The sequence below is a fragment of the Corvus hawaiiensis genome, chromosome 8 (assembly GCF_020740725.1).
Source record: "Corvus hawaiiensis isolate bCorHaw1 chromosome 8, bCorHaw1.pri.cur, whole genome shotgun sequence".
In the NCBI taxonomy this organism is placed as follows: Eukaryota; Metazoa; Chordata; class Aves; order Passeriformes; family Corvidae; genus Corvus; species Corvus hawaiiensis.
The window spans coordinates 20,937,059-20,963,675 of NC_063220.1; the positions used below are offsets into that span (position 1 = coordinate 20,937,059).

A 26,617-nucleotide genomic window follows, 5' to 3' on the forward strand; every position below is an offset into this window, starting at 1 on the left:
GAAACAGTAAGCCACTTGCCAAAAATTTATGGAAAGTCACATCTGTCACAGTAATAGGTGCTGTAATGAAAAAATATACTTAAAAGTTAAAGGGATTTTCAGGTAGAAAAGTAATTTACCAGATTTCACCCTGTGGACTAATCCTACTATGCCCTGGATTACCAATCTGCTCACCTTAGCCTGGTGTCCTAACGCTGGAACATCCCATTGGACTACAAACCTGCTTCTGACAGAACACCCATGCTCTCTGCATAAATATGGGAGTAAAAAAATGGAAAAAGAGTAGTAACTAAACACTAGCATACTGTGACATGCACTCTGTTTCTCTCCCTGAGGCATGAGGCACACACAAAGAACAAGTACACATTAGTACACCTGAGACTTCATTGGTCTTAAAGCATGCTAGATTAACATGCTTCATCCCATTAAAAAGCCCACTGCTAATATGTCAACTGGGATGATGCACTTTCCAGGACAAAGGCCATTGGGGCTGATCTATCTATGCAGGATGCCCACTACAAAGAGCAATATAGAATACCAAGCAGTATATGAACATCAGCAGCTAAATTTAGAAAGCAAGACCATCATCTACTGCATACTGATTAGACTGAAATGCTATCAAGGCAATAGAAAAAAAGAAACCTGCAGAATAATGGATTCAGACGTATGCATTCAAACCCAAAATAGGACATCTCTTAACATATACATACATACAAGTATTTTTTTTTTTAATTTAAACAAAGACTTACTCCAGAACCCTGCTCTGCAGATTAGAACAGACTAAATCTACTTTGGAATCTAAAGCAAAAAGTTAGATGTGGTAGAGATGGGCATTTCCAAATCAGGGCTTCAAAGGGAAGTCTTAGCCTACATTTTTAGCATAAGAATGCCAAAGTGACTTTTCTCTAGTCTGAAGAATCAAAGCTGCTAAAGCCATGTTTTACTTGGTCACATCCTTCTGTTACCCAGAAAATTAGAGGCCCTCCCACCAACCTTATCTTCACATGATGATTCCCCTGAGCAGGGAATTTTTTTCATTATTTCTGCCAATTTTGACTTACCCGGTGAAAAGTGAACATATTAGCCAGAAATTAGAACCGCAAATACAGAAGTCTATTTATCATGAAGATTAAATGACTGTTCAAAGAAAGGTTTCAATGTCTCCCCTCACCCTAAAAAGAAAAAAAAATCCCAACCAACCAACAAAAAATACGAAACCAAAAGCCCCAACCAAAGCCACAAGCAACCCTCTGCCTTTCTTCATCAGAACCATCAAACACAATTTCTGTGCATAAAAATCTTTAGGCAGGGTAAATTCCACATGGGCTTACACATTCCCACCTAACTGGCAAAACGTGTAGTCTCTTTTCCATACAGGTGGCATATAATCTTCCATTGGCAAGGGTGGAAGAGCAACTCTAAAGACATCTGATATCCCCTCTCTACTCCAAACCTAAGCGTTTGGAATTGCCTTATTTACCCAAGTACGAAGAGTTAAATTTCGCGGAGCACTTTCTATCAAGGTCAGTAGGTACACAGCACCATTCATCACCATGGAAAACACAATCAACTAAGGCAGTATCTGGTGCTCACTTACTATCTAAGCAACAGTTTAAACAAGTAAATACAAATGAAACATACAACATGATGGATGGCTGTACAAAAAAAAACGCTAACAATTAAGTTTACAAATAATTAAACACCCCGCACACAGCCCATTTTTCCCGTCTAGCCTGCTGAAGGAGAAAACCCTTCATGTGCTTATACGGCAGGCTGCCCCACACCAAACAAGCCGACACCTGCTGCAGCGGCCCCGCATTGAGACGCCTTCCCGCCGTGTCCGGGCTCCCGGCGCTCCCGGCTCCAGCCGCCCCCGGCCCGCGCGGCCCCGCGCGCTCTCCGCCGCCCGGCGCACGTGCGCAGCCGCCGCCGCCCCGTCCCGCGGCGCGGGCAGCGCGAGCGGGAGCCGCGGCCCCGCCCCCATGACGTCACCGCTCCGGCCGCGCACCTGATCCCGGCAGGTCGCGCCTTAAAGGGGCCGCTGCGGCCGCAGCCCCCGCGGGGAAGGGCGGCAGCGGCGACGGCCGCGCTCGGGTAACACCCACCTTCGCCCGCAGGGCACGCTGTGCCGCCCGACGCCTCGCAGCGCCTCTCCGCCACCTCTTGGCACTGCCAAGAGACCCTTCAGCCGCGCCCTGCCCTCGGACGCCTGCAGCCCTCCTCCCCGGAAAGAGCTATCCCAGGGTGCCGATTATGTAAATAATTTGGGCAAGCAAACCACTCACCTGGTGGATTTTAGCAACACACTTCAAATCCTTTCCCCTTCTTTCCACAGCTCTTTTTAAGAGGCGGCCGTGGCGTGGCCATAGTAGGATGTGCCTCTCTGACACACCTCTCATCCACGAATCCAAACAGCTGTCGTTTTTAAGCACTTGAAGGCCACAACTTTCCTCTTTTACTCCAAAACCGCAATGCCAGTCTGCCCATTGGTAAAGGACAGCTTGACCATTCTCAGCATCATGTTCAGAACCAGATACAGAACAAGAACTGCCAGAGGAAACCAACCAATGTAACATGGCAAAAAACTGGTAACCACGTAGTTTGTATCATCAACAAACAAAACACACTCAAAATGCAATTGGGACAAATCAAACTTACCACTATCCTCTTCCCCAATCAAAATCAATTGTCCTCTTACCCTGCTCAGTGATCCTCTCTACTAAGGAAATGTGCTGCAGGACAAGAGACCTTTAAATCAGTATCTGCATCACTTCAACTCAAGACAGGCAAATAACATGAAACGGGGAAGAGAGCATAATGAAATGGAAGATACAAATACTAAAAGTTCCTATTCAAAAAGCAAATTTGAACAGAAACATGGCAGTTTCTATACTGTCATCCTTCCTATTTCTATCTAGCCACATCTATCTATTTATATCCTATTTATATCTAATCCATACAGAAAAATACTATTCTTACATAGCCAGACATGAAAACACATCACCCTCACCTAAACCTCGAGGAGGTTGCTGGGAATTCTCAAGGTGCAGGCACTTTTTAAATTTTCTTACTACTGTTACCAGTCATCAGTCTAGATAGACTACCAGGATTAATCGTCAAGTCCTCCAACTTTCAGGGCAACTTCATGCAAATGAATTCATCTGTCTGCTCCAATTCCTCATCTGTAAAATGGACAAATGATACTTACTATCCTAATTCTCATGCATGCTTGCACAGATAGTTCTTATTTTTAGATATCAAAGATGAAGTAATAATAGAGCACAGCGTCACTCACTGTTCAACTAGTATCATAAAGCTTTTATTTAACCTTCTACAGCTATTTCCAAATAATTATTTGATTCTGCAGAAGTTCCCTTTTTCTTTGTTTCTATGCATGGGTTCCACCATCAATTATACCAGCACTCATTTAAAACAGTGTTGGCCATTGGAAGTGCAGCATTCAGAAAAGAGGAGAAACAGAATTCTGCTGTGCATATGGGAACGGGCTGAATTGTACTTTAACACGATATATTATAACCTCATACATAAGCTTTTGCTTCTAGCTTTGTTAATAAGGGAGATACCATAAATATACATGTAATCAGATACTTCAATTCCATTCAATTCTCATTTTCCTTATAGAGATTATTGCTTCCCCCCCCGTGACATTTGTAGGCACCCAGATGTCCAAAAACATTTTCTTCATGTTTAGACCCCTTTTTTCCCCCCTCATTTTCCTGAGTACTTATAAAATCTGTGTTTCTGCTTTAGTGAGCTTAGTTGCCTAAGATTACCACACTAAGTAATCCAGACTATTTTTCAGAAAATGATGAATGTGATACGGCATGTTTTTTAAAATAGAATTTCACTTTCATACTAATCTCAGATTGCATGTGGACAGAAGTTACACAATCTTATTTTATTTAGGTACTTTAAAGAAAAAGTAAATGCTTAACGCTTCTACAGCTAAGGCATCTCATCCCCTCAGCTTCCTAGGCTATTATTTAAACATGAAAATTTTTTGCTTTTTTATCTTTCATTCTAAGCTGAGAAAGTGTGTGGAACAATCAAAACAGTCATATCTACACTATAATTTAAAAACCCCACTTACTGTCAAAAGCTAGGTTGCCATTTCATTAGTGCTAGTTTCAATTCAGCACCTCATTTGCTAAAATTTTAATGGCAAACACGTAGTGGGATTTTATTTTAAAGTATATTCAGAACAGACCATCTTAATTATTGATAACAAAAAATGTGGAATTTAAATACACTCAAATACACTTTTCCCTAAATAGAAGTAATTTTAATCAGTTTAAAATGTCACATTAAAAAATTAATCCCTCTTTTGATTGTTATCTATCCTGTTGGTGCCCTTTTGATCATTGAGCTCCCACCCCTAGAGAGACGTCTGTGCAACTTCAATTGGAGCCTGGAAGTCAGCTCTTCACAGCTGACAGATTGACTATTGTCTGTAGCATGTTTGCAGTGCTGTTGCTTATCCAGACTATTGTGTTGCCTTCCTGTTGCCTTCCCCTAGAACTATTAAATTAAACCAACATATTTACACATATTACCATCCAACACAGCTATCCCACTAACAGTGTTGAATAAGCAAGACTTAGTTAAGTGAAATTACAGCTCAGTTCTGTCTTGGACAGTGAAATCACGACAATGATTATGTATGGAACACTGGATTTTTATCCATGTTTCCATAGCCTATATAAATTCAGTGTACTTTTACCCCTCTAAATAAATTGATGTCGCTTAGGAGCACTTAGCTACTAAGTTTCTACTGTAACATTAACTTCATTTACTCTTATTGCAACAAGATAATTCAAACTCCACTTTACAGTGAAAGTGGCTGCATCCATCTCACTAAATTTCAAGTTTGGATTGTAATTCTTCTAACACTGTCTTCATAACACCACACTTTATGCTTTATAAATAAAGCTTCTATTATGCTTTTTAATGTAATTCTACAAAGAGAAAGACAAATACTAGGTACTATGACATCCAATAGCCTAATCCAGCATTCCACAATGAGCAGCATCCTTCCTTTACCAAATAAAGCAAAGCAAAAGTAATTTTTGTTGGTCCAAAGTTAATTATCTTCATTAAGTCAAGCATAGAAAGTACAACATGATGCAGCATAAACAGTAAGAAAGACAGGTTTGTGCTTCCTCAGTAGATTTGCAAGTGCAGCTAAACAAGGAATTCCAGTTCCAGAAACCTAAAGTATTCAAGGCATGTACATTCCAGGTCTAAGAAAACATAAAGCCATGAGCTTTCTGATCTACCTATGGCTTTCAAAAACAATAGGTAAGATACAACATTAAATTATCCATTGATGAGCAGCTGTCTGCTGCTGTTAGTTTCATTCCAACCATGCAAGGAAAAGCAGCTCTAGTGTCCCAACCTCAGGCGCTGGCATGAGCTCAGCTCTCAGCATCACAGCACTCCCAAACCCCAGGCCTTCTTAAGTACATCATTTGAATCACATCAAATGCTGGTTTGGCCTCCTACACCCAGTACTTAGAGCTGGTTGATGAGGCTGCAACATCTTGCAACTTCTATACTATGGCATATCTTTATTACACATTCCTCCTACATAGCAGTCTTACCCTCCAGTTCCAGTGGCAGATGCTATTGGCATTCTCTCTGAGACTTAGTATTGGGGCATATATTTCAGAGATTATTTTATCACTGAGTACTCTCGGACAATAACTGTCTTACTTTGCATTCCACTACAGTAAGGGTCCTCCTATTTATTCCTAGTATCTGTATCACCTACTAGATTCAAATGTAGCTAACTCTACATTTTCTACTTTTAAAGCAAGAGTTTCTGACTCTGGTGGTTAAAAATAGTACCATTTAAATATGACCAGAGCTTGAAAAGGCAACCTGTGAGTTTTCCACACAGATTTGTCTGGAAATTTGAAAGCTAATGATCAACATTTAAATAATCCATGTCAACAGTAACTTTTCTTGCAGATAATATGAACACAAACATCCATCTAGGAAAGCAAGGTACACGATGCAGGAAAAATAATAGAATCTACAGCATTTAGCCCAAATTCATTATGGGATGAAGAAGCAATAGTAGTAGCAGAGGAGAGAGAGAGGAGTTCAAATGATCCCCTCATAACCAAAACAAATCTTTTCAAGTCACCCTGATCCCTTCTGTAATATGCAAAAACCTCCACCTCTTAACAGCTCCAGAGTGTCTCCCTGCAGGATGCTGGACCCCTAATGCTTCCATATCAGACATCTGCCCTGTGTTTAAAGACTGCCCATGGGAGAAAGGAAGGGAAATATTAGTCAAAAACGTAAATTGAAAGCAGCTCTTAATAAGTTATTAGAAAGAAGGAATACTGAAATGATGGAATTTCCATCACATTTACTTAAACAAAAAGCTCCCATTAAAAAGTGCTTGGAGCTGTGACAAATCCCATTCTCAGGCGCAAAATTCAGGTTTGGCTTGCTACACTGTACACAGGCTGTTGGCTTTGACTCATAAAATCTCTCTGAGCAAACAGAAACTAAAATTGCTAAGTAAGGTAATTTCCAACTGCAATGACTAAAGACAGGTATTTTAAGGTATAACAAGAGACTCGAAGTATACTAACAAAATACTAACTAACTAAAATAGAGACTCAAAGTATACTAACAACATATGTTACACCCTCAGGTAACTGAAGCTTTCACTCATTTCTCAGTGGAGAAATAGACAATGGAAACTGGGAAAGATTTTATAAACAAAACAATTACCAACAGTACACTCCTTGTTTTCATATGCTAATAATATGTCCAGTACCCAGAACGCTGAGAAACAACCGAAATCATTACGAAAAAGAGAAAGAAATAAAAGTTAACTACTGACAGGCTTGTGAAGGGCCTCTGAAAAGGAAAAAAGAGCTGCTAATCTTGTGTTGGTACAACTCTTACTTGCATAGTGAGATACCAGCAAAAAACAAGATGAAGGCTACTGAGTTAGAGGATGTTAGAACTCAAAGGACTGGCAATAATGGAGACTTGTTTGCGTTACAATTTTGTCAAGTGGATATTGTCTCAGGGTAAATTGTCTCCATGTACAGTGTTCATTTTTCACTCAGTAACATTCCGAAAAGTCGGTATGTACTGTTCATCAATCTTAATGAAGTTGTTCAAAAAACAGTTAAATAAAATTCTTTAGGAGAAAGAACAGTCAGTTATCTCAGAAACCGGTCCTTTGTTCATGACCTGAGACCTAATCTAAGTTATTTGCAACATTTTAAGATCACTCATCTTTCCCTTTCTCTCATGGATGGGCTTTATACCAAACAACTTCCTACCTTCTGAAACTGCCTACTACATACACACAAAATTATGCCGTCTAGTTCTCTTTTTGGCACTTGCACACTTACTCCTCTCCTCAGTTCAAATTAGTTCAGTCTTTCCAATTAGGCCTCATTTTCTAGACCTCAAATTATTTGATTACTCTTCTCCCAGCATCTGTTCAGGTGAGCTCTATTTCCTTAGAGCATTTGCCTTAGTGAGATGCAACACTTCAACAGAGGACTTACTCGTGGATAAAGAAAAAAAAAAAAAGAAAGATTGTTCTGTATCTTTTTATCCCTCCTGATATAACATTTGCCCTTTTACATCAGGAATTCTGGAGAATTATCATCTAATTACTTGCTCCCTACAGTCTAATTGTGTATTCATGATTTCTGTTAAGCGCAGAACTTCAATCTGTCGCTATTTATCTCCTAAGATTTTCTTAATTTTCTCAAAATAATTTTGTGCTCATAAACTTGTGTCCTACGTATATATATTCCCTCCAAGTTCTAGGGGCATTTTTAGTGAATCAATTTTGTAAGCACACTCTCTATTCTATCATCAAGGTCATTAACAAGAAGATTGAAGTGAAGCAGAATGAGCACAGACCCAACAGACCGTGGCAGATCCACATTCAATACAACCATTTCATTTTGACAGACAATCATTAGTAACCACCTACTAGGCACAGTCATCCACCAAGTCTTGCTCCTACTCTACAAGTTTCTTTCAGGTCACATTTCTTCCCTTGTTTGCAATATTATAGCAAGAAACACTGCCAAAGAACTCACTAACATGAAAAATGCTAACAGTCACACTTTTCTTGTCAATTCACTGGCCTTATTGTCATGTTACAGAAGAAAATTAAACTGGCACGATTATTTACTCTTCCTAAATTCATCGTGCTTGTGCCACATGTTCCTGTTGTCTCCCTGAGGCTTACACTTTCTACAAGAATTTGTTCAAAATGTGGAAGATAGGAGACAGGAAATTATAGACCTTTCCTCTCTTTACCCCACCCTCTTTATATTTTTATATTTTATATTACGTTTTCCAGCATCTCAACAGGTAGCTAGTTGTACTGAGATAGCTTCCATCACGTTTTTTTCCTTAACCACTCAAAGAATGCATGTCATCAGGAGCCAACCTAATAAGTAACCTACCCAAGTAGATTTTGCATACTAAAAAGTATGCTTTTTATTTCCTCCTTGTGCAAACTGCTGCTCATTTATACTCCTGCTGATATTTTGAGGATATTTTCATAGTTCTTACTTCTAGTCCATCTTACAAAACTGTGCTGCCTGTCAAAACCCCCCCATTACAGAGCAGTGGATAGATGGCTGCTAGAAGGACCCTGCGGTGAGCGCAGTTCAGCAGGCAGCGGTGCTCCAGGGCTACCCCGGGCTGTGCAGCCCTGTGGAAAGGTCAGGACAAGGCCCCGCCAGAAGGAAGGTGTACTTCCCACTGGGGTGGCCATCTCTAGTGCAATACCAACACAGGAGAGCTGCACTAAGACAGGAACAGAAACAGAGTTCTGCAATCCAGGCTTCACGATCACACCAGCGAGGGGAGACCAATTACCAAATCGTTTGCAGCATATTAGCGTCGCTTCTGTATCAATTATGAAATCTGTCTCTACACCCAGCCGAGCAAATGGAGCTGGACTGGATGGGACACACACACATAACTTTGTTCACAGAATTCATGCACATACACTGAACAAGGCGCTGCAGATAAAAACCAGGATTAAGCCGGACACAAATGGTCCTGCAGATACTCTGGCTCTCACAGCGTATTTCCTCTGATAGCGTAGCACACAAACCCAGCAACCCTTCTGTACATTCCTACATTGCTGTACAATTACTTTTAAAATGTTAGTCACTTGCTGTCCTTGCCCAAAATTAAAAAGCATAATAATACTCTTCTTATAGTACATGTGTATGTGGCAGTTTAAGATGTAGATGTTTGATTACATTATTTTAAAATAGCAACAAAGAACAGGAAGAAAAAAGTTTAAAAGACATGAGTTAAAGATAACTAATACCTAAGTTTTCTTAAGTGTATTGTAAGTTAGTCATCATGCACCCAAATAGTTTATTTCCTTTTCACAAGAATTATACAATGATTACATAAAACTGAAAAACTGTTCATTATCTTTCGTGTACACTGTAGCCTTCTAGCCCTTCCCTTTATTGAAGTTTAATCTTCCCAAAAATATCAGAGACCAAAAGAAGTAAGATACAGTAATACAACTGTAATAAATAAAAATAGTTAGGATGCAAAAATATCTTCCAAATTAATTAGTTCCTCTAAGATTATCCAAAATTCATCTGACACATTGTACAATTTTATGACAACACTTTATAAAAAAGCAGAGCAAAATCTAAAAAGTTTAACACTAGAAGAAAAAGAATAAAAATACTATTTGTATTTAGATTAATAGATTAATGTAGTAAATGAATACCTAGCTTTTGGGGAGTATCTGACTTTATTTAATTAAAAGTGAAAATACTAATGTTTTTGAAGAAAAAAAAAAAGAAGAAAAAGTACCATTGCCAACATGCCTACTTTATCCCTCTCAGAAGGAAAAGGCTAAAACACTGATTTATCATCACTTAACAAGATACTGACCACCAGCTGAACTGCATTAACTGACTTATGCATTTCTAGTCCAATTACCCTGAGAAGCAAAACAAGTTAGTATAAATCACTAGTGAATTAACTACATATACTCAGGGAAATCTCAGACAATATAACAAAAGAAAATTTACACTGAAACTGGTCAATCACTAACTTACACCTTAGCACATTTTTCCTGATGAGATAAAGTAATTTACAAGGACAAATATTCAGGCTTCAACTGGTGGGATTTCGGGGGGAGATTTTGTTTGTTTGCTTATTTGCTTTTTGCTATAGGCACACTAAAGGATTAATGTTTGGAAGGTAGTAAAAATGTTACAAATTATATTAATCTTGAACACTTATATTAATCACTAATCACAACTGAATCACTAATTAGATAGCATTTTACTGGCCGATTTTAAGTGGGCTGGCATTCAGTATTTTTTGGAACAGATATTAAATAGTAACGGTTTGATTCTTCTTTTATATTAAGTAGATTGATTACTAGTTCCCACAACAATCATTTCAACTTAGAGCTCAAGAACTTAATGTGTTTAGGAAAATTTGCATGATAAGACTTTGTACTGCTGTCTCATATATGTGATAGCTACTGATAGAAAAAAATCACATTGATGCAGGCTCCTAATAATACCTTTAAACTGGAAAGAAGAACTCTCCTATTTAGTTCACTGCCTGCTACGTGATAGCATGAGAATACATGTCTGCTCTATTCGCAACCACACTGGAATTCAATATAAACATGTATTTAGTTTAATAATTCTCAAACATAATTTGAACAGTTAGTACAGTCTGTATTCACAATGCTTGTTTATGCTTAGTTTTGGCTGCAAGCTCAGTTGCATCTTGTCTGTATGGTCAGGACCCTTAACAAGAAATAATTACTGCTGATTACTGTCCACACAAAGCCTGTTCTGTGAAGGTGATCTTTGGAATTAAATCTAACTTTTATCTCTTGGGTATAGATATGCATACAAGTTACATTAGCAAAATCATTTGCTAACTCAAAAGAATTCATTGTAATGTTTCATTATGCTACTTCACATATCCTCCAAGAATTTCCACCCCAGTAGAACTTAACAGATTTCAGAACTATTTCTGTAGGAAGAAGACAGACAGTTCAAGATCTGGTTCCTCTTCCCACTGAAGTGGGGATGTGACAGCACTGGAACAGCCAGAACACCCAAATTTTATTCCGAGTTCTACACTAACATCTTCTGACAAGCCTAGCCTCTGTGCCCATCCATTCTGGCTACTTATAATATCATGCCAAAGTTAATTTTGTTGAAATATCTGGACTGAAAGACTAGAAACAGAATTCCAGTAAAAAAGAAAACGTAAAAAACATATCCAGAACTGAGTTCACCAGGATTAATTTGAATTTGCTAACAGTCAAAGGAATTCTGCCTGCTTGTGTAGCAAAGACAAGATATAAATCTTCAACCCCTTGCTTGTCAGATGAGGCCTTGTTTCTGGACAACCCTCACAAGCAGCAAGGGAGTGGTGCCCTACAAAGCAGCTGACCCTGACTACAACACATGCATTACCATGTCTGGGTAACAGCTACATACAATTCAACAGGGAAGGCTGGAATGGATGCTGATGTAATAAATACTGAGTGGGCAATAATGCAGTAGTGGCCCGGTTCTCATTACTCTAAAATTTTAAGTGCCGTCATCTTTTCCATGGTATCAGCCCACCAACAGTTACTATTTGAAGGGATAAACTAAAGACATTATTGAAGCAAAAGAAATTGTGCATATTCCTTTCTCAAGTATTTACCAGCCCACTAACCTGCTCTCCTTCATATTTACTTCCCATTAGATAGATGAACAGCTTTGCAACTTAAAAAAATGGTTGCAAAAAATGCAGTGAGCGAACTCGTTATTAAGGTTCACACATGTCTGAAATCAAAATACCTGACTCAAGTTCTGAGTTTTCCTCTGTATTTTAATTCCCCTTACTGCAAAGGATCCAGAAGAGCTGAGTAAGCAAGTGATGTCATTGGACTTTAATAAAAGAGGCAGAAATTGCATAAAGTGTAAAGATGCAATGCACATCAGTTTATTTCCCAATTACTTACATAATAGATATTGTTGCTTTTTATTAGTACACCTGGCAAATTTACACCATTTAAAATATGTATTCTAATACTTTGCCTGCAATTCTACTTGATTATCTACTAGGCAGAGTTATATTTCTAATTAAAACATAACTAAACATGCAATCAAGTGACATAAAACCTGTGTCATTGATAACACAAAGCTTTCAGTGTTGGCATCCTGGCTGCATCCAAAAATCTGAAGGTACCAGTAAACATATCTTCCTGTTATGCCATTCGATGGAATAAAATGCTCACAAGGCTGAAATTTAAACAACCTAAGAAAGCAGGACTGATTCCAGCTGTAAACACGTCTGCAATTCCAGTCATGGGTTGCTGTCTAAGGCAGCAACAGCCACTGAAATCACAGAAATTCCCTCCTGGTAGAAACTTCTGTCTGCAAGAAGGAGACTACTCTAGTTGTGGAAGCAGAATTGACATCATTAAAAAGGAAACAAATCCTGCTCTACAATATCTTAGTCTAAATTCCAAATAATTTTGGCAGCACCAGTATGCATTTAAAAAATCCTAGTGCAACAGAGGAAAAATATGCCTAATGACCCTTTTAAAGACTCTCCAACGCAATTCTGCCCTGAAAATACACAAAGTATTTCCTTCAGCACAGGTTTCTTCATAAAAATGTCAAATGGATTTTTGGCAGCGCTAATAATTTTCCTACTTCGACTTTCAATTTTCAAAAGCATGATTTTGAAGATCTCAATCTGCCAACAGGATAAGTTGTGACATTAAGTCCAAGTCAGCTTAGAGGAAGGCACTGGATTTGGCATTGCATTTCCCAAAGAACATGCAGATGACAGGCAAACACATACACATGCTACACCCTCTGCCCCCAAATTCAGAAACCAAGACATTTAAGTGAATGTCTTTGTGGCAGAAGAACATTATTTTCCCTCTCTAAAGTCAACTGAATAATTATACCCTGCAAACAGTGCTGAACACTTGAAGGAACTACTAAGTAATTAGACTTTGCAGGTGTGTCATTTATTTTTTAAAGCCCAAATGAGAAAAAAATTGATATGAACACCTGTTTGACCATCAGCTTTTTTTGGGAAGTTCTGACTAGAAGTTACATATATTATATAAAAAGTTAAAGATGTCCATGTTTCAAAAGCCAGAATTCAAGTGATTGGCTTTGTCTAGACTGATCTATGTAGTGTTCCATTACGATTATTATGTTTTTAGCAGATCAATAATTAAGTCTGTTGTGAAAGCTGATTGGAAAGCCACAAAGAAAGACCTACATACCAGCTACTGTTGCAAACACACTTTTTGTTTAAGGAATACATTGTGCTACTTTTTCTATTTCTTCTGAGGAGGTAAACTGCTTATGAGATGAGGAGTTAAGGACAGCACTATTAAGGACAGAACTAGTAACTAAGAATCTTCATGCTGTCCTGAGTTAGGATACCCATGGATAATAACATAAAAATGCTGGCCTTCATTAAAAGAGACTGAGGGTTTATCAAGATCAAGAACTTTTCCACAACCTCTTTAGAGCAGCCCAGAGTTGGCCTTCACTAGTTCTTAAAGGATTCAAAATCATGATCACTGCTTCTCATGTATGTGGTAATATTATCAGTCAATGGAAAATTCCTCTGGTAAGCAGCCAAGGCAACTTCTCCCCACCCTGACAAAGAAAAAATAAATATATTTTAAAACCCACACAAACCAAACAGGCTGATACTTACAAAAAAGGGGAGAATTGAAGATCCGTTGTTTCATTTGACACCATTTACCTCTACATTCAGTAGCTGTTTGTATTTTTTTTTTTTTAAAGAACAAAGAATGTTGGCAGATTTAAAACTGTGCGACTACACATCTAAATAATGGGAGTGGGTAGAGGAAGAAAAATTCAAACACTAATTTATGTGCTAAAATTCTACTTATTGCCTATAGTCATCATGTGGGATGACAGGTATCAGATCATTATTGGGGTAAGTAAGGGGCAAGATATTTTTTAACTGTTTTTCAGTTTCTACCACCTGTGTGCAGTGCAAAACAAGCAGCTGGATCTCAATTTGTCATTCCCACTAGAAAGCACTGCCATCACCTCCTTATATCGAAGTAATTTGGCAAAGCAGACTGGCAATGTAGAACATCCCTGTGCAGTGCCAGCAGCTCTGCTGGGGCAGGCAGGCCCTCAGCCTGGAGCTCTCTTTAAAAATATGCACATGAAAATCAACTATTTAATCTTCATCCCACACCAAAGGATAACACTAGAATCAAAAGTGGGTATTTAAAACAAAACTGACCTGATTTAAGTCTAGGACCAGTTTTATCAAAAAAATATTACTACTAGATAGAGAAATAAGATGACTTCTTCCCTACTGTAACCTTAAACAGAGATTAACTTCTTCATAAAATGCTATTAGTTATACTTATAGGCATAAATTATGAAAGTTTCTATGATTTTTCCTATCTCATGACAACTCTGACTCTGAAGACAAAAGGATTTTTTATAGTCTCAAAAAAACCTCCCAAAGAGATTCTTTTTAAAATCTAAATGCATCTTTTCTGTCTTATCAAAGAATCAGAAGTAACTCACAATGCTATTCTTGAAAAACATTTATGCAGTTCAGTCTGCTTAACAGCTGACTGCAATTTAACAAAATTTATTTCTGGCCTCCTTCTTTGTATCAGTAACAAAATTTAAAAAAAAAAAAAAGAAAACCAAACAAGTTTAGTTGAAGCAACTATCTCAGCAACAGGCACATTATACAATACCTTGGTAACTTCCTGCTTAGAAACCCTGCTAAACTCTTTCGGCAGGTCTGAAATTTTGTCTGTTTTATTAGAAGAAAAAAATGTGGTGGCTTCCTTGCTCCAATTCTTCTTGCCTGCATCCTATCCAAGTTATGCTGTCATACTCACAATTAGAACTTCTTCTGAATATTATATAATGTGTGAGAATTGTCTATTTCTTGTACAAAAATTAATGTTTGTTTAGTCAAGGTCCTGCATAATTTATCAAAATTTAGAATAAAGAATTTAATAGTTTGCTTAAGTCTTCTTAGGAAAATGGCTTAATCTAGACTAAGTCTTCACAGAAATATTCTTCAAAGCAGGAGTTAATCTGTCCACAGCCTCAGCTGCTTATCAAGACAGTTGGACAACAATTTGCCTGCATTCCCTTTCCTCCTGAGTTGGTGCCTCTAATTCTCCAGTCTCATGTGATGCCATTCTTACCAAAGGAATTTATTGAGCACTCCAAATGAACAGCTCACACAGTTAGGAAGAAAGAATGCTGAAAATGAATGTGATCAACAAGTGAATCAGAACCACAGAATAACTGAGGCTAGAAAGGATCCCAGAGGAGGTCTCTCGCCTAACCCCACACTGAAAGCATGACTAAGAGGTCAGGTCAGGTTGCTTGGGCTTTATCCAGTTGGGACTTGAAATCCTCTAAGGATGGAGACTGGGTATTTTCTCATTCAAATGCATGGCTGTCAATGGAGTGGGCAAAAATATCTTCCTTACCACCAGCCAGAACCTTTCTTAATTTTTGTTCATAAACTCATAATGTACTTCACATGCTTCCTGAGGAAAGTTCCTGCTTCATATTTATGAGTGATTTTCACAAACCAAATGGGAACATCAGTTTGACTGGACAAGTGAAAACATTTTTATGTCCTATTTAAAGCAGGGACATACTGGCAATCCCGTATCAGCCCAATAGGCTGGCATTACACAGAAGGACTGAAAATTTAGTATGCAGGAAACAAGCAATTGCCACTGAGAATTTTCAGAATTCACCTCAAGAACAATATTTCCATTGTTTTATTGAAGTAGTAATCAAAATTTAAATGCTATTAATACTCAAAGCCATTCCCAATTACAGCCAAAGATGACTATCATAATTTATTCACAACTCAGGATAAAAAAAATGGGCTCCAGCATTTACCATATATGTCATTACTCAAATTAACTCCTGACAAGTTGGGATAGGAAGGAGGAAAGCCAAGGAACAACCTGGAATATTGTTGCACATTTTTTACTGATACCATTAACATAAAGCGGGACAGTAGAAACATGAGGGAAGTGCTCCAACTAACACAACCATTTTCAGACCTACCACAGACAGCTACACTTGAAGCAAAACAATACTAAAACAAATTAGTATTTGATGTTTTCTGCTATGAAAATCCAAAATTAAAAAATCATAGTATTTTTTAAAAGCTTAGGATTAATTAGAAATCTAATTTTAGGCTTTGGATTCTTGTTCAAACAACTTCAAGTAATTTTCATTTATTATGCATACAAGAGATAAAATATATCAAAGGTTAAAATTTATTGACAAATGGCATATCAATTCTAACTCCTGTACAAACAGTACATGCACTCCTTATCAGAGGAAAGAAAACAAAACAAATTTGTAATCAATACTTGAAGTACTATATTTCAGAGCAGAATTAAGCAATTCAGTTGACCATGACACTGCAATAGTCATATGTTTTCTATGTTTTCTCTCCCAAAACCTACCAAAATCTCAAGTATTCCTTTGCAGAATAATCCTGAAAAATAAGATTTTCCCGGTATTGCTGCTTTTGTCTAGAACTGTTTCTGGAGCTATGCAGTCAGAAAAAGCAACTTCAATTTGAAAATGTCCCACTTTATCCCTGAGCCTGAAAAGGTCTCTGTTCTAGTGGAGATAACAAGACTCTACCATCTTCTGGCTGTGATCACTGCTGGTTCCTACCAGGCAAGAATCAGATACAGTGGAATTGCCCAGGTACCTTTCCAGGCTGCAGCTGCAATATCAGACAAACAGCCAGAGGAGAATCCATCACATGCAGAAAGTGAACAGAGAAAAACATAACGGGTAAGTGGTAAATATTTTAATTTATGTGATGATTATACAGCTGAATATGACTGCTGTAATTATTAACAACAGTATGTACACTGATTGAAGAAATACATTACTAAATTAATTAAACTACCTTTCTATCTCTCTCAAAAATGAAGAGCCCTTAAAGAAAACATATTTGCACAACAGAAGGTATTTCTTAAAAGATGGTTATTTCTGTAACAAAACCACAGTCTTAAACCCAGCTAGTTTTTGCTAACAGGAAAGATAGATTCTGACCTTCTCCATCCTCTCCTGAAGCAATGCATTTTAAAAGAAGTATCTAAAGTGAAGTTTTAAAAAGCTTCCCTGAAAAATCTGTGGAAGTTGTCTGTCTTCAAGAATTTAAGCAAATTAGGAATACCATAAAAACAGCACTTAAATGAAAACTGCAACATTGCCAAACTCATATCACAGCATTTTTTCCTGATTCACTTTGAGAAAAATAAATAAATCTCTATTTAAAATCTATCAAGCATCCATAATCAAAGGATCCTAAAGTTTTTGCTGGCAATGCCTTTTTTAAACACACTTCAAAAGTATTTACATAAACTCCCCAGATATCATCTGTTACAAGTACTGCATAGATTGCTGTGATAACAGTGTCCATAACAGACATCAGAGTGAATGCTGCAGTTTACTATCACAATGTTTATGAAGTTTTGCTGTCTATTTATTAGCACACCTCAGATGCAGCATAATGAAAAACTTTTAATGAACAGGAAGAGTAAAAAAATCAACCTTTTTTTTCTCCTTAATTTTTTCTCCCTTTCCCCTACCATGACCTATTTTCTTGAATAACATACAGATCTACTGAGGACGTTAACCCGTTTCCATGTCACAGTAACAGCTCATGTACCAACATGCTGAGATGCATTAGCTGTTGTTTATTGATCCATTTATAAGTTCATTGTACTGGCAATACAAACCAGAGGACTATAAAGTCTTTTGCTATCCTTTGCTTTGTGACACACTTTACTGATTTCCCAGAGTACATTTATTTCCATGTTTTGTGGAAATACTTACAGAAGATTCCTCCTCTTCAAACATTCTCCCACATCTGAATCACTCTTACATATTTTTAGTCCATTCATTACTTTCAAAATTCAAAATGTAATAAGCTACATACCATTTTTTAAAAATGAAACCATAAGAATTACATCCACCAAACATTATCTACCACAAATACTGATTTACTTTCACCAAGTATTAGAAACAAACAAGCAGATGGGGGGGAAAAAAAAAAAGAAAAAAAAGCTAATTTCCCCTTGATTCCCTGCAGGCTTCTCATATGAGAACTGTTTCCACCACATACACAACAATGCAGTGTGTACCTCTGCATAAATTTTGGTGAACCAAACTGTCCCACGAAAAAAGCATTCTAGTCAAGACAGTAATGTGTGATTATTAATTATTACAGTTCATCCTACCTGCTTCTACCTTTGAACTACTAGTTACTTACTGCTTATTTGTAATGCACATATTCAAATCCCCTCTTTTGTGTCAGTTTATGGCACTAAATGGTTTATACCATCTAGCAAGCTTGACTACATTCTAAAAACAGATATCTACCCACATTCACTGTTCCAATTTAAATAGGATGGGAAAGCAGCTGAAGCTTAACTGCCTGAATTTTCAGAGTTGTAAAAGACAAAAGGGAAAAGTAATTCCAAAAACCAGACTTCTAGCCTTCAAATTCAAGGACTGCATGCTTGATCAAATGAACTCATCGAATCAATTACAGCAGAATGTAACTAGCCAGAGTCTATTACAAAATAATTAAAAGATCACGAGGGTTCATATTCTGTCACACTTTAACAGACAACCACAATTCAGTGATGCCTTATCTGCATCTAAAAAAACAAAAAAACAAAACCAAAATAACATAAAATGGCATAATTGCAGGTTTGGAGAGATACTCAAAAGAAGGAAACACTCATAAATTCTATCTCTGAGTTTTAAAACCTTAATTTCTCCAATTCTCAAAAACCCCCAAGGATTCAGCCATTTTTCTTTCAATGACAAAAGCCTTGGAAGATGAGTGCAGTGCCACCAAAGGAGTGGGGGGAAAAAAATTACAAAAGAGATACAGCTCACATCCTGTCTACTAGAAATGCAAAAAGGAAAATACTGCTCCAAGAGGGATTCTCTAGCTGAAAATGGGGGAGAAAACAAATGGGACCAAGGATACATCAGACAGCATAATCATATGCCTTGTTTCATTAGTAACTAGGCAGTAATTTATTTTTGTTGCCCACAGAAACATCTGACTAAAACAGGTTTCCTTCCAACACCTTTTGAATCAGTTGGCCAATTTTCAGCATTTTGAAATAAAAACCCCCAGAGATCTCAAAAATAATTATGTTCCTATAAACTACACAAAAATTAATGGTCAGGTAGAGGAAAAAGATCTAATTTGCTCTCATAGTGAGGGGAAAGTAGGAAAATTCACCTCTTTATATTTGATTTGACAGCAGGTCAATCAGTACAGACACAGCAGTAGTTGTTGATATGAAGTAGAATGAGATTAAGGATTGGAGGAGAAGGGATGAGGAGATAAAAAGACAATCCAAATACATACAAATGTTAATTTTATTATTTCTGTAGCTCACAGAAACTATGACTTGTAGACAGTAACTTGTCTTAATAGCCTTAGAAACTAAGAATCACTTGCCCAAGTATTTACATTTGTTGACCTCCTCCTGTTCAGTAGGTTCCCTAGGAAAATCTTACCTCAGAATCAATGAGAAAATAGTTTGTGAGTGCCTGTCTGCACATTTCAAATATTTTTTAATCTATTTTATGAAATCCATGCAAATGGTCTTCCATTATGTTTTTTTACAGCATTAAAGATACTCAATGAAGAAAAAAGTAGATGAGTAATAAAGACAATATACTCTGAAAAGGCTTTCATAGATAAAAACCAACCTGGATACAACATGGAGAAGTGTTGGTGGGATGACTCAGCTCCTAATGATATTTTATTTAAGTTCATTTTCTTAGCAGTAGCCTGATGTTATTAGTAACTCCCAGTATGCTACTTAGAGCTGTAGATTCATTTTCCTGTTAATGGCAGCAAAAGGTTCTTTGTTAATGGTTTTAGGATAATGCTGGGTTTTGCCATATGGTTGGATTTGTATGAAGATTTCTCATGAAAAGCCAGAGAGTGTAAGAAATTGTTACTATATTTAACTGCAGTGTCCTCACACGCACAGCAGACAACTGGAATGGACACTGTTCTAATATTTACAAGTGCAAATGATGCTCAATATTTACTGCATGTTCTGTTTAAGAGGACTACAGGGACTTTAAACAAGAAGACATATGGATAGATCAGAGGATTCGTAATATAATACTGAGCTTTTCACCTCTAGGTCATTGGTTTAGATCTAAACTGGTCAGTAACGAAGGCAAGCTATTATCATCTGACAGCCCTGGCCTTTGCAAATTGATTTGTCAGGATCAGTTCTGTTCTCATCAAACTCAAAATTCAACATGACAATTTGCATTTCTGAAAACAACCCCAGCAATGTAATAAAAATATGAACAAACAGAAGTAACCTCTTCCTCCTCAGGTACCATCTCCAGACCAGAGACTCTGGAGAGCGCCAGAGGAACAGTGAAAATTATACCACTAGTAGCACAACACATCATTCTGTGGATAAAGGTTACTTCTGATTCTCAGATACCAATTATAATTTCCTCTGTACAAGTACAAAGCTTTCAGAAGTTTTATTAAGAAAAGACAAGAAAGAAGAGACACCAATACGCAGGTCTTAAAGCTGAAATTTCACAGTGCTGCTTAAAGATCTCTTCAGATACCTTGTTCAAAGGTGCACTTCTTAAGGTTGAAGGTTTTGAAGAAAATAGCCACAGTACACTATAAAAGGAATATCAAATTTACTTTCCATGTTGTTATGATGTATTTGTAATCAAAATGTTTAAACAATACTTGTAGCAGCAACATTTAAGAACTGTATTACTTGCAGACAGGTTTAATTCAGAAATGGATCCATTTACAAGTTATTGTGAATAATACTAGAGAAGTCATATTTTTACAGTATTTCTTCAAAATTATGTTAGATAGAATAAGTATGGATTATGCCATAACAGTACATCATTTTCCACGTGCTTTCATAATATGAACAAAAGTGGTTTTAAGCCTCAAAACCACGTCTAGCCCTTTCCTTTGCCTCTTACTAGTATGGGAGCAATCACATTAAACACTCAGCAGGTACCAGAGTTCTCCATTTTACTAAGCAATAATTGCTACAGGAGTGAATAGACACACCAACTTTTAACGCAGTACCTTTAAGATCACCTTTACCTCACAAACTTAGGGCACTAGACAACGAAATCTACTGTAAGTTTTATACTCTATGAACATGAAATGTTACTCCTAATAGTTAAGATTACAATAGAATACATACAACTCACAAATCTTGGAAAGTATCAAAAAAGTAAGAGCCTCTTGCCTTCCTTGTAGGTTCCTTGTTTTTTACTAAGGTGTTGATAAACTGAAGCTTTTCCTTCCTTTTCCAATAACTCCAGATATAAAACACTTACTGTAACTTTATGAAAGGTACAACAGGTTAACTTCCCAGCTGAATGATTGTACATAAATTCTGCAAGCTGAGTAATTGAGCTGGTATATGGTCTATTGCTATAAAACCAGGGTAGCGTAGCCAAGTTGTATCCTAGTTTGGCCAAATATTAGACCTGTGTTCCATAGACAGTGGCTGGTGAAATGCACCCAAATCCAACCTTCCCCAGTCACAGAACAAGAAATCCCATGCATCAAGTAACATAACAGAAAAAGAGAAGAAATAAACTGCACATTAAACTTGCATGTCAAGAGACACAATAAGAGACCTCCTACATTGTGTCACTTGTCTTGGAAAGTGTCCAGACTACACCAGGAGATGGTTCCTCCCAGCAGTCTCACACACAGAGCGTAAGCCTAGGGAATGGGGCTGCCCGACAGATGAAGGGACAAAGGCAAAATCCTATGGATAGGGATTGCCTATCACTTGACTTGCAGCTAACAGGACCAACAGAGAAATCCAAGAATGTTGATCAAAATTCTTTGACAGTTAGTAATAAAATTTTGTGCTGTTCCTTTCTGCCATCAAGCACTGCATATCTTTTTCTAGGGAATGACCTTCAGTGACAGAATATAAAATGGCTCTGGAATTGTGACTGCAGCCACTATTGACAGAAAATAAAGAAATTAAAAAGCAAACAAGAAGTATTTCAGAGAACAAATTAAAATAAACTGTTTGAATAAATGTGTGCGGAACATACGTCAGGAAAATGAAGGATGTATAAGGTATTCAGAAGGCTGCATGAGAAAAAATGAAAAGACTACTAAGTTCTACAGGTATCAACAGGCATGTTAATTATAAGACACTTTTGCTGGTTCTGAAGTTAGGTAAGCAGATTTAAAATAACCAAAACCAAACAATAGCTGTGACTTTTTATTATTCTTTCATCCTCTTACGTCAGTTTTCTTTTTATATCATCTGTTGCAATTTGTATAGTTGGAGCAAAAGTGATTCTGGACAGCCACAACTGTTCTTTACGTAGGTATGTTTATAGAGCCCTCAAACTCAATGAGACTCTCAAGGTAAGTTCCACAAATTGGGAAATAAACACACTTTCTCTTCTATGTACTGTCCATGAAAACTCACCTAAGAAGGCTTAATCCCTAATAACATCTCCAAGACTAGATAAAGAAGGATTTAAATTCCCATTATCCTTTTTAACAAACTTGTCACTATAGTCTCAAAACAGACTTTTAACCCAGAAAAGAGAGAAGAACTAACATATTTCTTACCTGCAATGCCTGAAAGAAATTAACTGAAATGTTTTTACAGCTATCACTAGCATAAAAAAAAAAACCCTCCAAAATTTCTAAATTCACTGGAATAACAGTAAGTTTGTCTGCACTGGACAAATCAAGCACACCCTTACTCCTCACTGCACCCCAAGAACATTGTGGCAAACGACTTCATAGGTGACATCACCAGATGAGGAGGAAACAAACGAGCAAAAAAATGAAGCTCCTATTTATTTTGGTCTGAATGATATGCAGCATGCTTGATGAGGTGATGGAAGAGAACTTACAGAGTATCCTATCTAGTCAAACTGTTACTATTTCTATCACTTCCTACATGAGAACAGATTTCAACACGCTGACAAATATTTTTCAGCCCATAATACTTTTTTCTAATTGTTTTTAAAAGCTATCATATTCAAGTCGTGTTACCTCACCAGTTGAGTTCTCAGCACAGCAGTACTTTCCTTCCCTCTTGAAGCAAACACAAGACTACCTATGTTGTTATTGTTTTCCAAAACTGCTATTCAATGTCAAGTATATTGCAGCACAAAACCTTTCAGTTGTAGATTTTTTTTCAAGTCTGAAAAGTGGCACAAGCTTAGAGAGATTTTTTTCAGGACATACGTCTTTCGTCTTTCTTTCGAACTGCGTGAGAAATATACAACTATTATCCCTTCCTTTTCACATGCATATTTTTTCCATGATTAAAACACTCAGAATTTGTTCTGAAATCTGAAAAGCTTTTTGAATTTTTTTTCACACACACGATCAGCCATTACAATACCCACAACAAGTTAACGTAGCTGAAAGACCAGAAAGCCATTGTGCCTGCAACTTTTTGAAAGCAGAGGGTGTATATTGTTATGGTTTCTATTTATGTCTGTAATCCTCATGAATGTCCACCCATAATCCCTCTACTGAAAGAAAGGTTTCAAAAGAAATCCGACCCTGGAAAAGCAAAGAGTTTCTGCTTTCTTTTAAAAGAAAAAAAAAAAAAAAAAAAAAAAAAAAAAAGCACATGGTTTTGCCTACCTTAGACCAACATAGTAAATTAAATACTGAGGAGGTTCTTCTAACCAACAGCAGCTCCTATGCAAGTTTAACTTCTGACGGCAGGTGATCACGCCTGAATCATTAACCAAATAATGCAACATCCCTTATTATTTCAAAGACCCCCGCTAATAAAATACCTGTTTAGCCTCTAGTATTCTCTTTTTCTCGTTCCTGCTGCTCCTTTTCTCTTCTGAGGGCGTGCAGAGCAGAGAAGCCCTTCACTCACAGTCCCGCCGGCGGTCGGGCCGGGATCCGGGCCCGGCCGAGTCCCGCACCGACCTCGCTGCGGCCCGGCCGAGGGGGGCGGGGGCTGCGCCGCTGCACAGAGCGGGGGTCGCCACCGGCGAGGCTCCGGGCACACGGTCAAGCAGCCAGTGAACAGCTGGGCCTGGCCGCGGTTTCTCCTGAGGGGACGAGACGGGACGGGACGGGACGAGAGGAATCCCCAGCACCCCAGGAGCAGTTTCAATCCCTACCTGTCCCCGCGCGCGGGTCCCGCCGGGCGCGCTCATCCCCCGCTGCCATAGCTACGGGCAGCCGCGCCACCCGCCTCTCGCGAGCGCCGCCATCTTCCCGCGAGAGCCGCGGGCCGCGCCGGCGGCGGGCGCCTCCTCTGGCGAGAGGGCTGAGGCAGCGCAGGGCGGGGCGGCGGCGCCGGCCCTGCTGCGCGGGCCCGGCCCTGCGTGCCGGAAAGCAGATGGGTGTGCTGAGGGCGCGATGGTGCTGCTAACAACTGCGAAGCGTGGGCAGTGGTAGCTGCGAAACACCGCTGGAGCCAGAGAAAAGAGGCAGAAGTGTTCACGTCTAGCAAAAGTTTGTTTGTAGTTCATGTGAGCTGAGTTAGCTGACAGGTTAGAGCCAAGATGTGGTGTGTTCAACACCATGCATACTTCAGGTGTCAATTAGAGCATCTCAGGATGAGGGGAAAATTTGAATAAGATCTTTTAGAAATTTAGAATGTGATTTTCTAAATAGTAGACAACATGTAAAGTTATTATGAAACTTGCATTCCCTGAACAGCATCAGCTGTACATTGCAGTATGTGATTTTCCTGTCACCAGTGCAGTCTGCTGGTAGTATTAACTCTGGCATAATAGTATTGTTGGTGATACCCAAGAAACACATTTCAATCCCACTGAAATAAATGGGTTCTTCACTATGAATTCGGGATCATGCATATGGAGAGAATCTGAGGATGACTGTGGGGACCACCATTTCCATGACCAGTTGGTATCTCAGTGATACCTGGACAAACACCAATATTAATTACTCAGACTGAAACATGAAAACATGAGGGTTAACACATTCTCTTTTCTGCTCTTTTATTTCCAGTGTTCCCAGCATCTGAGAAGTACAGCTTTTGTAACAATCCTTAAAGAAGTGCCACCACCTCTGTAAGTGTACAGGAAGTTCTTTTTATTTAATTGTAGAGCCCATTTTTACACAAGAGAAGTGAGTTGATGCATAGTGTTTTGTATCTAAAAGATGTATGCCAGAATTTCCAGCTTCCGATAATTCACATATCTTGTTAGTGGTATGCCAGATGCAAAAAGTGTGCTTGGGGGACTGGGACTGTTGTTCGTTCTGCCTAGAGCAAACAAAGCATACAGTCTGTGAATGTGTGTCTGCACTAGTCTTCATGCCGCTGCTGTTAATATGGCATTTCTAACACCACCAAAAATAAAAAAAAAGTTTGTGCATTTGGAAGAATATTTGTTTACTTGTTGTGTCTTCCCATCCCATTTCAGTCTTTTGCTTTGGGAATTAAACCAACCATAGTGGAAAAGAGAGCAAATGAGGAAGGCCTCAAGCTTCTCTTAGGGACCAAACATAATTAAGAGAAACATTTAGAGAGAGTAGATGTAATGAAGCCCTGAATATGTGCTAGCTTCAGGCCCATGAAAGTATGGCTGTTTTCGTAATGGAATATGGAAGTAATTGCATTTCTGAGCCAGGCTTCAGGCAAACTGTGGGGTTTGACTGAAGCCCTCCTCAGTGTAATTGAATTTGTATAGCATCTGTGAGCAGGGGAGGTCCGGTGCCACAAGGCCCATAGGGTGTCCTTAGGCTGGCCAGCAGAAAGTTTCTCCTTTGTCCCTCCTTCCAGGGACCACTTTGTTTTCCCTGCAGCGAACGATGTATAATGAGATCGTTGCTTAAAGCAGGAACTTCTCCCAGTAAGAATGAGAAGTCCAGAGAGACCTTATTTCCCCTTTTGTGTAGAGGGATGTTTTTGAGCACGAGTGCAGCATGGCTTAGTGGCCAGCTTTTTCATTGCTCTTTGTGTCCTCCTTGTATGCTTTTCTTCTCCCTAACTGCAAATGCAGGAACCTGGAGTAAAACAATGATGCTGCCCTTGGCTCATGTCTAAGCCTGGGAAGAGTTGAGACCTTTGTCAGCCTTCTGTAGTATAATTGTGCTGTCTCTGTCTCAATTTCCAGAAAATGATTGTTCCCAATAAGCCTTGTTACAGGAACCAGGAAGAATAACTATTTTGATTTGGCACCTGAAGAACTTACAACCATAAATTACTCTCATCTTATGCATTTATTTGTTCACTGTGGATTTTTGAAAGGCAAATGTTTGTTATCATTCTGGCTTGAGCTATACCTAACCTCTTCAAATTGTTCTAAAGGGCAGTGGTCCCTTGTCTGCAAATTTATTTGTATCAGTTCTCTCTGAAAGTATTTCAGATGAAGTTTTGTTTAAATGAAAAACAGACTTCTAAAATCAAAACTCTTTGCACAAAACATTTTGTGTTTCTTTTATTGTTAATCAAAAGATCAAAATAAACACACAAAAA

At 38.3% G+C, this 26,617-nt stretch overlaps 1 protein-coding gene and 1 long non-coding RNA gene across 6 annotated transcripts in view; one reads left to right on the forward strand and one right to left on the reverse strand.

Moving 5' to 3' along the window:
- The window catches only part of USP54 (ubiquitin specific peptidase 54), a 94,472-nt gene extending 70,086 nt beyond the window's left edge, over positions 1-24,386 (reverse strand). For 2 of the 5 annotated variants that reach the window (XM_048311856.1, XM_048311851.1), the window contains exon 1: positions 23,952-24,382. The gene's annotated coding sequence lies outside the window, so the exon portion shown is untranslated. Of the gene's footprint in view, positions 1-1,799; positions 1,889-23,951 lie in introns of those variants that run through there. The other 3 variants (XM_048311855.1, XM_048311853.1, XM_048311859.1) reach the window with 3 other exon arrangements.
- Positions 24,387-24,496: 110 nt separating this feature from the next.
- LOC125329121 lies at positions 24,497-26,405 on the forward strand. The gene is made up of 3 exons (XR_007205052.1): positions 24,497-24,665; positions 25,147-25,208; positions 26,256-26,405. It is a non-coding gene; the product is annotated as an uncharacterized LOC125329121 (long non-coding RNA).
- The last annotated feature ends 212 nt before the right edge of the window (positions 26,406-26,617 follow it).